The 18,013-nt window shown below is 30.4% G+C and overlaps 1 protein-coding gene across 1 annotated transcript in view; it reads left to right on the top strand.

Annotated features, from left to right (window-relative positions):
* Nucleotides 1-292: 292 nt before the first annotated feature.
* LOC106662641 (neuropeptide Y receptor type 2-like) overlaps nt 293-18,013 on the top strand; it is a 147,349-nt gene continuing 129,628 nt past the window's right edge. Inside the window, exon 1 of the mRNA XM_014386861.2 lies at nt 293-388. The gene's annotated coding sequence lies outside the window, so the exon portion shown is untranslated. The remainder of the gene's footprint in view (nt 389-18,013) is intronic.

The following is an 18,013-nucleotide window of genomic DNA, read 5'->3' on the forward strand; positions in this document are numbered from 1 at the left end:
TTTAGTCTATAAAACTTTAGCAGGGTATTGTTCAAAAGGAAGTTTTTTTTGCAAGGAACTAGAAGTGGCACTGAAAACTCAATAAATCTACTCTTTGGATATAAAAACCCCGGCATTTCGTCGAGTTTCGTCCGAGCACCTCGCCTGGGAAATCGTTTTCAGGACAGCGGCCGGAATTACCAAATAGTATGCAGGAGGTAAATAAATAAGCATTGATCAATGTTTCGGGATAGGAAAGTACGACAGGATCGGCGCATGTGCCCAGATGGTTCACTTGTTGCTGCCGGGGGCCCCGAATCCCTTCAGTCCAACTTCGATGTCTCCACGGCCGTCATGTCACAAATTTACGGCGATTTTACATCGACACATCAGGGAAAGGTTGGGGAAGGTCAGTAGTTTTTATGGTCACCATCCATCGTTCATGACGGCACCGTTGAGTCAAGCCGGAAATTTATTTTTTTTTCCGTCTTACCGAAAATTTTTAAAATAACCAAGCATTTTACATCCCGTTGAATTGAATTTTTCTTTTTCAAATTCCTTCTAGGACGGCTCGATAATCAAGGTGGGTGCTTTGAAATTCCCTGGTATAACACAATTAGTAAAAAACATGCAAAGGAAAAAACAAGCAAAGAATATTTTTTTTTTTTTTTTTTTTTTTTTTATATAATTTAATTTATTTATTTGTTACCTATACAGAATTGTATACTATACAAATATGTACACATGCATGAAATATCACACAGCACAACACTAGCACTAATGCCAGCACTGCACCGGTAGGACACATGCTTTGAGGAGCCAGCCATTGCTGGCACTCAGTTTATATGATTAGGGATCAAGGAGGTCCCGAGGCCATCGTCGGTTGAGGCGTCGTGGTGGGTTGTCAGGATGGGAATGAGTGGATAGGGCTCGAGCCGTGTGGTTAGGATGGTTTGAAAGGTTGGTATGGAAGGTTTGGAATCTGGACTGGATTAGTTCGTTGGCAAAAGGAATGTTGAGGTCTTTGTGGATAGTGAGGTTAGTGACATAACATAGGGTGCTTTAACAATTTGTCTAAGGACTTTCGATTGGAAGGACTGGATGCGCTGGATATTGGAAGGCTTGGCAGTGCCCCACAATTCTACTCCATATGTCCATATTGGTCTTAGTAAAGTCTTGTATAGTGTTAGTTTTGTCTTAATTGTCAAAGTCGATTTCGGTCTTAAAAGTCTTCGTAGTAGTCCAAGTCTTGTATTAAGTTGCTGTTTTTTAAGTCTTGTGTGGGGATTCCACGTCAGTCTGCTGTCGAGATATAGTCCCAGGTATTTGACTTGAGTGGAAACTGGTATCTCTTTGTTGTTGATGTACAATGGAGGGCAAGACTGCTTTTTCAGCGTAAAAGTACACTGAGTGCATTTTTCTTCGTTCAGTCTTGTCCTCCATTTTTTACACCAGTCTTCGATAAGCTCAAGCAAAGAATAGTTACAGTGGATAACTACTTTTTCCCCTATAACTCCTATAGAAACGAAAAACAAGATATAATTCTAAGTTAAAAAAAAGTATATATATAATAATAATAAAGTCAAACAGTTTTTTCAGTCAAGATCAAGTACTGCTGGCAGTATATTTGATAAAAGATCAAATTTATTTATCAGTTCTAAGAAATCTTCCTCTTACTTCGCAGAAAACAATCAAAACAAAAACAACCTCAAATTTTATGAGTCTCAACATGAATTTGTTGCTCGTATTTTTAAAAATATATTTTAACTTAAACTGCTAAAACAATTCAACACCACGACCAATACAAGTTTATTCTCTTTTTCTTGAAAACAAACCGAAAAATATATATAAAATATATAATATTTATTATTCATAAATATATTATTTAACCTTAAGAACTACATACCAATTTAAAAAATAATAATCATTTCAATATTTCTTCTGTATTTTAATGATCAAAATTATTTGTGCTATGGCTTTTGATCTAAAAAAAACCTTACCAATATTTTGTGCGTTAGTAATACGACCGATTAGAATTTTACGGTCAAGAAATTGTACATAATCCGCCGAAGGTGGTTTTAAATTTTTGACCTGAAAAGGTCAGTTTTTGAAGAATTTACTACACCTACACAGATAAAAAGAAAAGTAGCGAATGGTAGTAAACTGTAAACGCTAAAGATTACCTAGACAAATCGTTGTGAAACGAATTGAAATATTTAACAAAAAAATAAATTTTGTATTACGGCAACTTAAATTAAATATAATAATAAAATATGAATGATGTAAGAAAAAACTGTACAAAAATAGTGAGAACTCACCGAATGAAGTCTCCCAGCATTGGAATATAATTTTTCCAAATCTAGTTTCAAATCAAACTGAACTTTTTCTAGAATAAATGGTACATCATTGAGTATCGGCCTAGAAATAGTAAAAATAAATAAAAAAAATTAAAATGAAAAACTTAAAATTATTATAAAAACTTAAAATTATATTATTAAACTTAAAAACAAAATAAAACAAATGATTAACCCGGATATATGTCGATAAGTGTAGAAAGCTCGACATTAGAAAACAATTTGGTTCAATCAATGTAAACTGTTTCTTTTTATATGTCAAATGCAACGTAACTACCTGACACGTTATGATATATGTATATAATTTAAATTCCTGATTTAAAAAAAATGAAATATGGAAATGCATTGCAATTGAAATATGCAAATTATAGAACGAATAATTAGTATTTTTAGTTCAAGAAATAACTAACAACATAGATTTAGTATATTTATGCAACAATTTTAGATATATTTAAAAGTATATATTGTTTTACATTACGTCCTGATTTTGTTTTAAAGCGATGTAGATGCAAGACGTTTGATTAAAAACCATATCAAATTTGAATGGGTTTGAAAAAGTCCAGTTTTTTCTTGAAAAAATTAAGTTTCTTTTGCTACAAGTACGTCTTGTTTTGGAATGTTGAATTTTATTTGAAAGAAATATTTACAAATTTTAAACAAAAAAAGTTCAATTTGATCAAATTTTCCTTCGATTTTACATGGAAAAAGTCCGCTTTTATTAGCTAAATCCTATTTGATTTAAAAAACTTTAAAAAGTTCAATTTTTTGAAGTATTAAAGCTGTATACATTAAAGACGTTTTGAACGTTTTTTTGACATGATTGATAAAATTAATTTGTGATATCACATCAATTTGAATGAAAATGCAGAATTTAAAATAGAAAAAGTGTAATTATGAACGATTGAATTCAGTTTTGAAATATTAGACTTTGATTTTGAAAAGTCAATCATTCATAAGAATTCATAAGAAGCGGTTTGGGAAATGTTCAATTTAATGTGAAAAGAGTTATATTTTGTTTTTATACAAGTTAAATTTAGTTTGACAAAAGTTTATCTGGTTTGTGAAAATTCGGACGATTTGGAAACATTTCAATCAGATTTGGAAAAAGTCAATTTGGTTCCGACAAATGTCTATTAACTTTTTGGTTTGAAAAAGTTCAACAGGTTTGAAAAAAGTACAGTTTGATCTAGAAAAATTCAATTTGGTTTGGTTAAAGTATGGCTAGAGTCGGTAAAAGTTCAATTGTACTTGGAAGATCTACAAATTTGTTTAAGCAAAATGAGATTTGATTTGGCATTCATTCAGTTGAACTTAGAAATAGTCGGTTTTTATTAGACAAAAGTCATGTATGATTTTAAAAAACTTCATTTGGTTTAAAAAAGTCCAATTTGGAAAAAATGCAATTTGATTTAGAAAAAATCCATTTTTGTCTGAAAAACCAAAGTTCTATTCGATTGAAAAACAAAATTCAATTTATTAGAAAAAGTTTGGGTTCTGTAGAAAAAAGTTCAATTTGTTTTGAGAAAAGGTCCAATATAGTTTGGAAATTTGTAATAATTCAATTTTATAGGACAAAATTTAATTTGTTTGAGAAAACGTACCGTTGGATTGAATAAAGTTCCTAAATTTGATTTAGAAAAACTCTCATGTCTTTGAAAAATTCAACTTGATTACGAAAAGTTCACTTTTGAGGAAAAAAAGTTTAATTTGATACGTTATAAAGACCAATTTGGTTGACAACAATTTCAACTTGATTTGGAAAATGTCCATTCCGATGTATTCTCAAGATGTTTGATGTTATTTAGTACAAGTCTACTTTTGTTTGAAAAAGGTCAATTTAGTCTGGAAAAAGTTCAATTAGATTTGAATAAGATTTTGTAGTAAAAAATTTAGTTGGTAGAAATGATAAATGATGGAGTGAGTGTGGTGTTCAATCCTTTTTAAAAAGATAGTTCCTACTCACAGTAAGTTGTTTTGCAACGATCCGGATTTCGAGCCTTTTAGCTCATCATCAGGTTGAAGGACTTCTACAACCTGATGATGAGCTAAAAGGCTCGAAATCCGGATCGTTCCAAAACAACTTACTGTGAGTAGGAACTATCTTTTTAAAAAGGATTTAGCTGGTTTGTGAAAAGTTCAATTTGATAGCAAAAAAGTTCAACTTGAATTAGATAATATTTAGCTCATATTTTTTTAAAATACCCGAAGTTAGATATTTTATATCATCATTGTTTTCATTCTATACAAACGTTAATAGATTTATTTTTGTTGTACATAGGATTATCTAATAATAATATTTTTCAAATTGATTTAGAAAATATATATAGATATCAGAGTCTACTTTGATTTTTATTAGACACTAGCGTCCAAGTCTACTTTGATTTGAAAAAAGCCCAATTTAGTTTAGAAAATGTGAAATTAGATATTAAAGAAATTCAATTTTGGATGAAAACAGTTCAGTTTGTTTTGGTAAAGTCAATTTTGTTTTTAAAAAAAGTTTATTCAACTTTACTTAGAAAACGTAGGAGTTCATTAAGTAAAAGTTTCAATTCAATTTGACAAAATTTAGTTCGTAGGAACAAGTTCAGATTTCATTTGAAAAAAATTAATTTGATTAGGAAAAAGTCCAATATTATTGAAAAACCTCAACTTGATATAGAAAACATAATTGATTAGGAAAAAGTCAAATTTGATTCGGAAAAAGTTCAATTTGATTTGACATTTGGAGAAGGTCGAATTAGACTTGAAAAAGGTATATAAAGATTTTTTCATATTTTGTAAGAATATTCAACCATAAAAACATATTTTTAAACACATCAAACGATCGACAAATGCAATATTGTTTTATTATTGTCAGAGTTTTTGATTGTATGTAAAATGTATTTCTTTTATTATTTTTATTATTTCAACTCACTTAGGAAGGAACAGAAATACTTTCTTTCTGAGTATACATTTTAAAATGTAATTACGCGACGATATCAAAAAGATTGGCTTGATAAAATGAATTACAAGACAGAACAAAAAAGGTTGTTTATTTACTTTCAAGTTCAAAAACGCTAAATGCCAAGGAACGGAAGCCGTTCGAATTAATTAACAGGCCAAAAGGGGGGTGGAGTTAACAAACTTTCCACAGAAAATGATTCACAGGAGGCCATTAGGACCATTGAAAAGGGCTATATTCATTTAAATACAATTGCAATAACCGAGGGCTTCCATGTCAAGAATCCCTCGAGAGGACAAAAATAGGGTTTTCTGTACGCGATACCATTTCATAAATTTCTAAGTTCGTCACTGGGGGCTTAACGGACAATCACTCACATGTACAGGGAAAAAATCAGTGTTCAAGTAATCATGGACTGGGAGCTCATAGTACAATATTTCCTTTCCACCTTCGAATTTGGCTTTATCTTACAATATATAAATATCAAACGAAATATGGTCCCAAATTTTCAATTTTAAATAGTTGTTTATTACTTTAAGTACTCTTTATATAATCAAAGACAAAAAACCGGACACTCTGTTGTCATTTTGTTATTTATTTCAAACTATATGTAGTTTTATGGTTATATTAATTACAACATACTTATTTTAATTAAACGAGATCAGAAATTCATGAGTTTTAATGTATGTGTGAGTTTTATTGGATATAATTTTTGATTGGCAATATTTGTTTACACAATTCAGTTGGTTCTAGGGCATTCTTGCGCCTAAAAAGGTAAAAACACCTTGTCTACATTAAATATAAGAAGTATTTTTTCTTAAAACATACATTAAACATATAACAGTTTAGGATTTCTAATTGGAAGCATTAGTATTTAAAAAAAAGCATAATGTGCTTCATGAAAAGTTTAATTTAATATCAAAATAGGTAATTTTTTTCATATAAGTTAAATTTAGTTTGAAAAAATTTCTATCGGGTTTGGGAAAAGTTCGATTTGGTTTGAAAATATTAAATAAGTTTGAAAAAAGTCCAGTTTGCTCCGAAAAATAAAATATATTTTGCTAAAACTACGACTTAAATTGAAATAAGTTCAATTTTGCTTGGGAGAAGTACAAATTTGTTTTTAAAAAAGTTCGATTTGATTTGACAAATGTTCATTCAGCTGTACTTAGAGAAAGTTCGTTTTTATTAGGTAAACGTTCTATTTACTTAAAAAAAAGTATAATTTGGTTTGGGAAAAGGCCCAATTTGGTATAAAAAAGTTCAATTTTTTTATCAGCCTTATGATCGATATTTAGCCAAGGTGACGATTATTATATGTGTATTCATATTTGGGGGGGGGGGGTATCGTGAAAAAAGGCCAGAGGCGACGGTGGGAATCGAACCCACGACCGCGCCGTCTATGAGCCGAGAGTCTCTCACGCTAACCACTCGGCACTAACCACTTTTTAACAGTTGATAATATTAATTTGTGATTTAAAAATGGCAAATTTGGATAAAAAAATAATTGAATTCATTTCGCAAATATTAGAATTTGTTCTGGAAAAATCCAATCTGTTTTGATAGAAATGTAATAGGATTTGAGAAAAGTTCGTTTTGATCTGAATAACAGTTAAATTTTCTTTTTAAATAAGTTAAATTTAGTTTTAAAAATATTCTATGTGGTTTGGGAAAAGTTAGATTTTTATTTGGAAACTTAAGTTAGATAATAAATATTATACATTAAAGTAAATTACCGCATAATAAAAATATCACTCAGGAGAAGATAACAAATAGCACAAATGAGATGGAATGTTTTTTTTAGAATAACATTGGCAAATGTTTCAGCTGAACAGCCTTTTTAATAAATTAGCCATGAACAAAGATCATTCGAGGAGGGAATTGACACGTTGTTTCTCATTCGTTTCGTCTCTTGAAATGCCGTGTTCATGGTTTTGTATCATTTTGTGTTACGGTAAAAAATTGTGTAAATATTTTTTTTAGAAATTCCAGCGTTTTTATATTCTGTTTCGGTAAACGTTTTAATTGATAATTTCAAGTTTCAGCAAGGATAGGCAGACCAGGATAGGTAACTATAAAAAAGGTTTATCACCCTGCAGACCTCAGGAGGAAATCTCACAATTTCCAAGTATTCATGAAAATACCCTTAAATGTCAATTTATTTTGCTTTACTCATATTTTGCATACCAAAAATAGGTTTCGTTGTAAAAATAAGACATTTAGAAACAAAATGTTAGAAAATCGTATTACCTGATTGTATAAAAAACCAAAGAAAATCTTGTGTTAAAAAAATAATACAAAATAAAAATAAGTTGTAACAGTTTAGGGTAAACAATTTATAAAAAAACCGCAGGCATTACACAAAACAATAGAGGTATTAAACACAACATTAGATGCGAGATGTGAGTTCAATAAATAAAAAGGCAATAATAAAAGTCAAGTACATACTGTACACAACAAATCAACCGACAGACAAAGACATAACAACTATTTACAACACATTTATCACAGCCATGAACATATTTCCTTTTAACACATATATTATTTTCCCAATAATATATGCTTAAGTCTTTTATGCTTGTATATACGGTAGTTCCAAGTCTTTCCTATTATAAACAAAATGATTTTTGATATGTAAAAATGAGCTATTTATGCATGAATTATCAAAAAATTACTCCAAAGGTGTGGGTTGTTAAGGTGTGTATAATGTTACATGCTTATAGTCTTTCGGGTTCCAACGTGGAAACCGATTAATAATTTTTAAATCTGCATTTTGGACTACATCGTGCTTAGCGAAATTGGATTTAGACATATTTTCCCAAATGGGAGCAATGTATGTTATTAATTGACGAATGTTTAGTTCATAAATGTTTTATTTTTACTGTCCATGCAAGAACGCTTATTAAGCTGATGGTCCATGATTTTTTTTTTCAATGTGGTAATTAAATCCAGATAGATTCGTAAAAATTTAACATTTTTAGTCTACCATATTGTAAAATTAATTATTATGACAGTTTGACAATGTCTGGTTTACAACGAGTAAACAGTATTGCCTCAGTCTTTCGACCATTAGGTGTGGTTCCCCATTTTTCAAAATTTTTAAAACACCGATCTGTAGTTACTGATAATTGTCTGCAAATAAAAACAACCCTAATTTGAGACTCTTCAGCAAAAAACATTCAGTTCATCTGTAGTTTTTATCTTGCAAAGGTCGTTTATACAGATGTTAAATAAGGTTGGCCCAACAAGGGGTCCTTGGGGACCCCAGCTTAAGACTTCTTAAAAGTCTTATCCCTGTACAAAGATTTTTCGTTTAGGTAATTACTGATTAAATAAGTTTTAAAGAAAAATATTTAATTATTGATAGTTTGAAAGAAAATTCACCAAAACACTGGAAAATCATTTAGTGATAGATTAAAATTTAGCTAACAATTTGTTTCATGTTTTAATATTTCACGGGTTAAGAGCAAAACCAGGTAATAAATTTTAGTTAAATTTGTTCTACTATTATACTGATTTTCCGTTGTTTTGGTGAATTTTCTTTCAAGCAATTAAATAATTTTTATTAACAATCTTGAATTTCTGATCTCGTTCATTTTGGTTTAAGTTAAAATAAGTATGTTGTACTTAATATAACGGTAAAAATACATGTATATAGTTTGAAATGAACATCAAAATACGACTGTCCGCTTTTTTGTCTTCTAGTGTGTATAAAAATGGTTTTGGCCGGTGGATGAAAAGAGGATGCAATAAATCCAGATAAACCAGAAACAAGTTAACAAAGTAACCTAAACAAAAATTGACTAATTGGAGTTCGAGACCGCGAATACTTCCAACTTACTGTCAGTTGTTTTTCGAGTCGTTCGATCGTGATACCGATTATGTTCATTGTGCTTATTTATCTTAGTTTTATCAGCACGCGAGTCAAATTAATTAAATATCAATATGTGTTGTTTGGTCGATAGAACAGCAATGTTTTAAATCGTTCGACACTTTCTTCTCTTTGTTGAGACATCAAATGCTTGTTTGCTTGATTTCTGGGTTGTAACGAGTTAGCTGAGTGGCATAATTGGATCGACCGTTATCTGCATGGTTTGATGAGGTCCGTACAATCTGATTCCACCGCCACTTTATGTAATATGATAATTGTTTCCTTCCACAATATTAAAATTAAAACTTTATGCAATTTATAAAAGAGGAATAATTAATTGCGAGAGTGATTAAACCATCAAATTTTCCCAGAGGGTGACAGTGAAGTGCTTTTCAGTCGTGCAAAATCGAAAGTGGATATCGAGACAAACATTATTGGCGTATTATTTCCGTCACTGAGTTATGAATGTGTAATTGCCATCTGTATATTCATCACCGTTTGCGAAAACAGTTCCAGTTGTAAAGTATAAAATTTATCCAAGGACGGCTATCCATTTTATAATCTATTTCTGAGCACGGCTGATTTCCTCCCAGGAAACGCTCAATCTCAGCTCAATTTACGGCTAAACTCAATGTCAATTGGATTAAACATTTTTTTTTCTTAAATAATTGGAACTGAATAAATAGTTATCCTTTTTTTTTTTGCCTTCACCTGTTATGAAGTAAATCTTTCTAATCTATTATTAACTCTTAGGGGGTGCAAACATCCGCTTTCATTAGGCCATTTTGTTATAAAGCCCCACATGTTAAGCAGGAAGACGAGAAAATTAAAAACCTGACTTTTCTTTATAAATAAATGGAATAAATAAACAGACGGCACGACCGTTTTTAAATCTTAACAGCGTAAAAATGTAGAAATAGTCTTTATTAAGCAAATTATTTACATAATAGATAGCCAGTGAATTGCAGCATAATTTATGCTTTCTGCATTTGCTTACCTCATTACCATGGTTCGAGGCGGTGGGACTGATTTGTCGTCCTACAGCTGCAATTTCAACTCTTCGTTGATCAAATTGTTAAGGAAATTGAAGCACTGATTTTATCTACCCAATATAATAAATCAATGAGGATATTTTTATTCAATTGTGAACATTAATATTTTTTAATTGAGTTAATGTTAGATATGGGAGAATGTCAAATGCGAGCAGATTTACATGTAAACATACCCAATCATTACGGGTAGTTGGACGTTATTGTAGGAATTATTTTACTGTACTAAACTATCATACCTCACCAGTTTTTTTAAACATTATTTTATTTAAAATTTTATGTTTATCCTATTGCTTTTTCCAGCAGTAAGAACCAGAGTAAGAACAGCTGGTAAATATGTTATTTATATACAAATAAGACAGAAATAAGAGTAACGTTACATTGGAATTAAATGTATATAATAAAGTAGCAAAAGAAAAAATATAATAATAAATCATTAACATTGAACTTGTGAGATTTTTTAATCTGAAACTTTCTGTACAGAAGTCATTTATTTTGTTTTTCAAGTCGCGGAATTTATGTCAGCAAAAGTACAGCAATAGTAATTATACTTCTTTTCTAACTAAACGCAACTTTTTCCCATCAAATGGATCATTTGTTCAAATTATTTAAGGGAACTGCAACAAATCGATTTTTACCCATTCAAATTCCACTCTGAAAAACCAAATTGGAATTTTCCCGTCCAGACAGGACTTTTTTCAAACCATACTGAACTTTTCCAAAACCAAATTAAATCTGTTTCTATTTTTAGTTTTTGTTCGAAATAAAAATGAATGAGTTTTTTCGAAATAAAATTGAACTTTGATGAAAAACTGAACTTTTTGAAAGCCAACTGGGCTTATTCAAACCAAGTTAAACATTAAGAAATTTTTTTTTCAATGGTGTGAGTAATCAATAGTTAGTAGAACCATCCTTTTCAACTATTTTATCGAACTTTTTCAACCTAATTAAACTTTTCCCAAAACAAATTGAGCTTTGTCCCAATCAAATAGGTTTTTACCTTACCAAATCAGACTTTTCTATATACAATGAACATTTGCCAGACCAAATTGAACTTTTTCCAAATCATTTCGAAGTTTTATGAAAAACTGAAGTTTTTGAAAGCTAACTGGGCTTATTCAAACTACATTGAACATTAAGAAAAAATTGTTCCATGGAGTGTGTAATCACTAGTTAGTAGAACCATCCGTTTCAACTATTTTGTTGAACTTTTTAAATTTAATTAAACTTAGCAAGCAAGTTTAAAAGCAGAATTTATGTCTAGCAATAGTAATTACACTCAAACCAAATAGAATTTTTCCCAAACCGAATAACATTTTTTCAAACAACTTTGATTTCAGTCAAACTTAGTTCAACTGTTTTCAAATCAAACAGGTCTTTGACCTAATCAAATGGGTCTATTTCAAACCAAATTTTGAACTAAATTGAACTTTTTCCAAACCACATTGAACATTTATTTTCAATCCTAATTATACTTCTTTTCTAACTAAATGCAGCCTTTTCCCAATCAAATGGAACTTTGTTCAAAGTATTTTAGGAAACAGTAACAAATTGATTTGTACCCATTCTAATTTCACGTTGATAAAAAATTGAAATTTTCCCGTCCAGACTTGATTTTTTTCAAACCATACCGAACTTTTTCGAAACCAAATTAAATCCGATTCTACTTTTAGTTTTTTCGAAATACAAATGAATGTGCATTTTCCAAATAAAATTGAACTTTTTGAAATCAAGTGGAGTTTTTTTCCCAAGTCAGATTATACTTTTTCCTATATAGTTTGGCAAATAATGAAAAATATAGCCAATGGAAACCTTATTGCTAATTGACATTAAACATATGATTTTGGATTTTTTATTTTTCTAATTTGTCTTTTGTCTATTTTAAATTACATATAGCCAGCTGACATACAAAATTTAATGTAATTATTTTTATTCATTTATTATAACTCTGTTATTATTATAGCCAAATAGGGCGTAAAAAGACGTACATATGTAAATAAAGCAAATGTAAAATAAGACATACAAAGAAAAGAAACATTTGAAATTAAATTAAATGTGTATTTGTATATAGTAAATTAGCAACAGAAAAAAATATAATAATAAATCAAATAACATTTAACTTATGAGGAGACTATTGAATCTGAAACTTTCTGTACAGAACATGAAAATATTTATTTTGTTTTTCAAGTCTGCAGAATTTAAGTCTAGTAGTAGTGTTTCATTTTCTAAGACTGAATGTAAGAAATATTTTGATAAATATTTTGATCTAAAAGATGTCAAGACAGGGCAGTTAATTAAAACGTATATTAGGTCCCTAGTAGCCTGAGAGGTATATAAAGTATACATTTTATCCTAATTGAAGTAAAATTTCTTTCTGTTCAAATAAAAACGGGACATCTTTTTGTTAGCTAAGCGAAGCCGTGCAATGAATCTTACTTTGTTAATGCTAATATTAATACTGAAATGTGGCTCATTCAAATTAGTTACATAAAGAAAGATACTAGGTATTATACCGGCTGTTCAAGACAGACTCTAGACTGAAAAAATTATTTTTAAACAATTCGATCAAATTTTCATAATTTTTCTCCATTTCAAATCTTGAGCCAGAAATATATCTTCATGCCTAATAAGAAAGAGATAATTTCTGAGATCTCTCACCCAGTTGAAAGAGATTTTATTATTTTATCCTAACTCAAACCATTTTTGGTCTGACGTCATTGTTGACTGGATTGAGAAATGAAGGCTCTCAAAACGATGGTCAAATCAGGATAAAATTCAATTTCACCATACGATTTACAAGAAAAACACTACAAAACTTGAGAAGAGACTTGATTGCCTGAATGTCACCCAAATCGAACTCTGAAGATAAGCAGACCCAAATGATCCGTAACAATTAAATTACACGCTCAACACACCGACAGACCACATGAAGAAATCATAAAATTTAACTTTTTCTTAGATTCACCGAGCAAACATATGTTTATGAAAAAAGTGTCATATTTGGTATTTGTACATTTCTAAAGATATTTACTTTTAAATAAACAAGTTTATCATTGTAAATTTAAATTAGAGATGGATTTAAGACGTAATGTAGGTCTTAAACAGTGAACCGGAAATGCTGGGAGTTAGCACTCTTGGTTTATATTAGAAAAAAGCCTAAAAACTTAGGTATGCAAATAGTTCGGGCCTGGTAGCTATCATTATAAAAATGATACAAAAATCAAGCGCACCCATCGTAACCTCGTACCTCGATTATATCAAACGGCGTACTTCGATTTAAAAAAAAAAGTTAACGTCGGACAACAGAAAAGAAAAATCGATCATCCGGGAAAATCTTTTGATTCCTTCCATAATAATATTGCTGAAATCCGTCTTTATGCGAGATTCCTTTTATGTCTGATACGAAAAAAAGGCAACCTAAATAAAAAGGATCTTTGTACAAAAGTTGAAAATGTTCCAAATTTAAACCATTGTCTGTTTAACGGCCTGAGTGACGATATTTCTCGTTTGTGATTAAAATCGAGCATTAGATTTATTCCGAAGCTTACCAGTTTTGTCTTAAGAAATTCGTTTAAACGTAGCGTTTCAGCATGGCTGTGCTTTAAAAAAGAAAATTCAATACAGTAATAATGTTTATGACGTACATTACATAAATATCGGACAAGTGTTTGACAGTTTATATTGTATTTTTATGAACTAAAAACATTAAACTTTATATTAATTTATATCAAATTTTTGAAACTACAGAAAGCGGCCTAGTGAAACTACTAGGATAATTATTAATTTCACATTATTTTTATATATCCTTAACAGAGCTTTAGAAAGGATTACCCAAGGGAAAAGGTTGAAAGTGGAGGAATTGAGGCGGTTCCTGCGCCGGCTGCTTTTCTTTGACAAGTTTTCGTCTGGAAGCTTTTGTTTTATACCTTGGTGACAGAATGGTAACTTAATTAAACTTTACTGCCTGAGAACTTTATCTCTTTTATAAAAGAGTATTTTTCTTGGTTAATGGGAGTATTTAACTATATATTTAAAAAACGTTTTTTGTATAACATATGGTTTTTAAAAACAGAAAGGAAAAACTTTACTGTCTGGTCGTTTCGTCAACAAAACATCACATTTTAACAATATAATTTAATGTGTGGTGATTACATTGGTGAATGGCACACTTACGTAGAAAACAAACACTTTGAGCCCTGAAGATGATCTCAATAAAGATCGAAACGTGGCACGATAAAGAAAATATTTTTCTGAAACCTACATCAGACCGCATCTCACGATTTCTGAATAATTAATAAATAAGAAGTTTTATAACTCACAGTTTTAGCATTTAACCGTAAAAAAATCATTTAAATTCTATTATTATTCAGAAATCGTGAGATGCGGTCTGGGCATCTCACGATTTCTGAATAATAATAGAATTTAAATGATTTTTTTACGGTTAAATGCTAAAACTGTGAGTTATAAAACTATTTTGGAGATAAAATTTTAAACATCAGAATAATAATAATGTGGGAAGTTTAGGGGCCGACAAACAGATGAGGTCATTGCCGGCCCTCTGCGCGGTTTTTTTACCTCTCTTTCTGGTCTTTCACCCGTATTTTTCAGCCTGCAGCAATTTGAGTGGTTCATATATTACTTATCTATGCTTTTGTATGAAAACTAAATCGATATTCTAAAATGCTACTCTCATTTGTACCTCAGGTTGTCAATTACAAAATAAAAACACACATTCACCGTCAGAGTACTAACTAACCCTTCATTTCACGCTAATAAATTACATCCATTCCAATAACTTTACATAAACACGACATAGACACAACTCGCACACATAAACCCTATATACATTTAAAAATCCTTACAGCCCTAAGTTACCCGAAGAGCGGTGCAATCTGCCGTACCCCAAGACCACGCACAGGTCCTATGGTATGCCAAAATATTGTCTATATACATCAAGCCTTCGACAGTTAAAAAAGGTGCTCTAGCGTTATTTCATCTTTTCATAACGGGCACCTAGGAAATCGCTTTCTGGCCGTAATGTGCCCGTGCGTAATTCTTGTATGACCTACGCGGAGTCTTGTCGATATGGCCTATTCGACCAGTTCTCCGAACGACGTCTTTCTAACTTGACATAGTTTGATGGATTATTTCTACTTTTTGAATCAGTACAATACCGAATTTGTATTTGAAAAATTGACGTCAACACATTCCAATTCTGTTTTAGTATAAGTAAAAAATAAATAATAAGAAGGAAAAAGCTTGCGAACCCTTACAAGTTATGATATGACTAAGCTTAGAAGAGAAGATATGACTAGCTAGAAAAAAGGTTTATTAGTTAAATAATCCAATCCAACATAATGTTTTCCGCTTCATAATGTTTTCTCATCTTTAAAGTAGAAATGAGAGCATTGTATTTCACATACAGTGTAGAACTAGGACTCCTTTTAAACTTGGTAAATTGTTCATTTTTGTATACCCAGAAAATTCCTGTTAGGATTGCATTTAAAACTCCAATTAAATGGAAAGCCGTCAAAAAGAAACTAATATTAAATCAAGACGTTAAATATATTCAAATGAATATGACAAAGAAAATTGAGAATAGGATTTTGTTAGGATCGGGTTGACACTATGAGAGATTTTCCTTCAAGGTTTAACCCTAGAGTCAAAGGAAATCCGTCCTGATTGCAAAACGCGTTATTATAGTAATTTCCCGTGAAATCCAAGTAAAAAAGGGCCCCGGTGAACCGTGATATACAAGAGCTTATAATTCTACCTTTTCGAAGCCCTTTGTCACGTAAACCTTTGAGAAGCCCTTTGCATATTTTCATACACTCCTCAAACACTTTAATTTTCCAGTTTGGCGTGCAAATAGTCGAATTCGACAGACCCGCACCAAAGAAGAATGATAATGTTTAAAAATCAATGCATGAGTGACAAACCATGATCATTTTTAAACATTTCTTACCCAAAAAATTCAATGAACTGCAAGCCACTTCATAACTAAAGCAATACATACGTTACACAGAAATAACGTTTTTATAGTAGTATAGTAGTTAGCATGAGAGACTCTCACGCCGCGGTCGTGGGTTCGATTCCCACCGTTGCCCCTGGCCCTTTTTTCCCAATAACCCCCCAAATTTGAACACACATATACGAATTTGTCACATGGCTAATATGCATAGTTCATAACGCAAAAAAAAAAAAAATAANAGTATATTGTAGAATTTGCCTTACACACATTCTCAGTTTAAACGATAAAACATAATGAACTTTAATTATGCATGTAATTAATTATTAACATACAAACTGTATAAAACATAGGTAACATAAAAAAATTTAGAGGCTTCAGAGGTTTCCAAAATAAGATATCCTTATAATCATATTACATGTTTTTAAGCCCCTTATTATTTTCTCTATTCTTGTCCAACATCGCTCAACTTTTCATTAACGCTGTTGGTCTCATCACAAGTTAAATGTTATTTGATTTATTATTATATTTTTTCTGTTGCTAATTTACTATGTACATATACACATTTAATTTAAGTTCAAATGTTTCTTTTCTTTGTATGTTTTATTTTATGTTTGCTTTATTTATATATTATGCTGTATTAAACTATCTTTCTCTGTACGCCCTAATTGGATATAACAAAGTTATAATAAATGAATAAAAATAATTTCAGTAATGTTGTGTGTCAGCTGGCGATATGGAATTTAAATAGACAAAGAAAAATAAAAAATCCAAAATCACATGTTTCGTGTCAATTAGAATTAAGACTACTATATATATTTTTCATAAAAAAATGCTCATTTATTTGTATTTCGAAAAAGTCCGATTTCATTAGGTAAAAATAGAAACGTATGTATTTTGGTTTTGAAAAAGTTCAGTATGATTTGAAAAAAGTCCAGTCTGGACGGGGAAAATTTCAATTTCTATTTATCAAAGTGATAGTTGAATGGGTAAAAATCATTTGTTGCTGTTCCCTTAAATATTTTGAACAAAGCCCATTTAATTGGGTAAACGTTGTGTTTGATTAGAAAAGAAGTATAATTACGATTGAAAAATAAATGTTCAATAGTATTTGGAAAAAGTTCAATTTAGTTAAAAATTTGATTTGACAAAGTCCCATTTGTTTAGGTGAAAGTCACGTTTGATTTGAAAACAGTTGAACTAGGTCTGACAGAGTTCAAAGTTGTTTGAAAAAAAATTGTATTCAGTTTGGGAAAAATTCTATTTGTTTTGGGAAAAGTTTAATTAGGTTGAAAAAGTTCGATAAAATATTGAAAAGGATGTTTCTACTAACTATTGATTACTCACACCTCGAACAATTTTTTCTTAATGTTCAACATGGTTTGAATAAGCTCAGTTGGCTTTGAAAAAAGTTCAGTTTTTCATAAAAGTTCGATTTGATTTGGAAAAAGTTCAATTTGGTCTGGCAAATGTTCTTTAGAAAAATTCTGATTTGGTAAGCTAAAGACCTATTTGATAGGGACAAAGCTCAATTTGATTAGGAAAAAGTTCAGTGTAATATTTAAAAAGATGATGTGCTGTTTTTGTTGAAAAGGTTCCGTTTACTTTGAAAAAAGTGCAATCTAATTAGGGAAATATTGAATTAGACATGGAAAAGTTATAAAAAACAACACAAAAGATGGCGAGATGTCAAAGGTAGACGGAAGAAGAAATCTCATTGTTTAAATTTATGCATTAATCTACAATGCCAAATTATTCTGTGTTAAAAAAAGGAGATAGAAAAGTTAACAATATCTGCAGTTGGTTGATTTTAACTGCACGTGTTATTTACAAACTACCCTCTCAAAGTTG

Source organism: Cimex lectularius, unplaced genomic scaffold (assembly GCF_000648675.2).
Source record: "Cimex lectularius strain Harlan isolate CLEC.00 unplaced genomic scaffold, Clec_2.1 scaffold43, whole genome shotgun sequence".
NCBI classification, from domain to species: Eukaryota; Metazoa; Arthropoda; class Insecta; order Hemiptera; family Cimicidae; genus Cimex; species Cimex lectularius.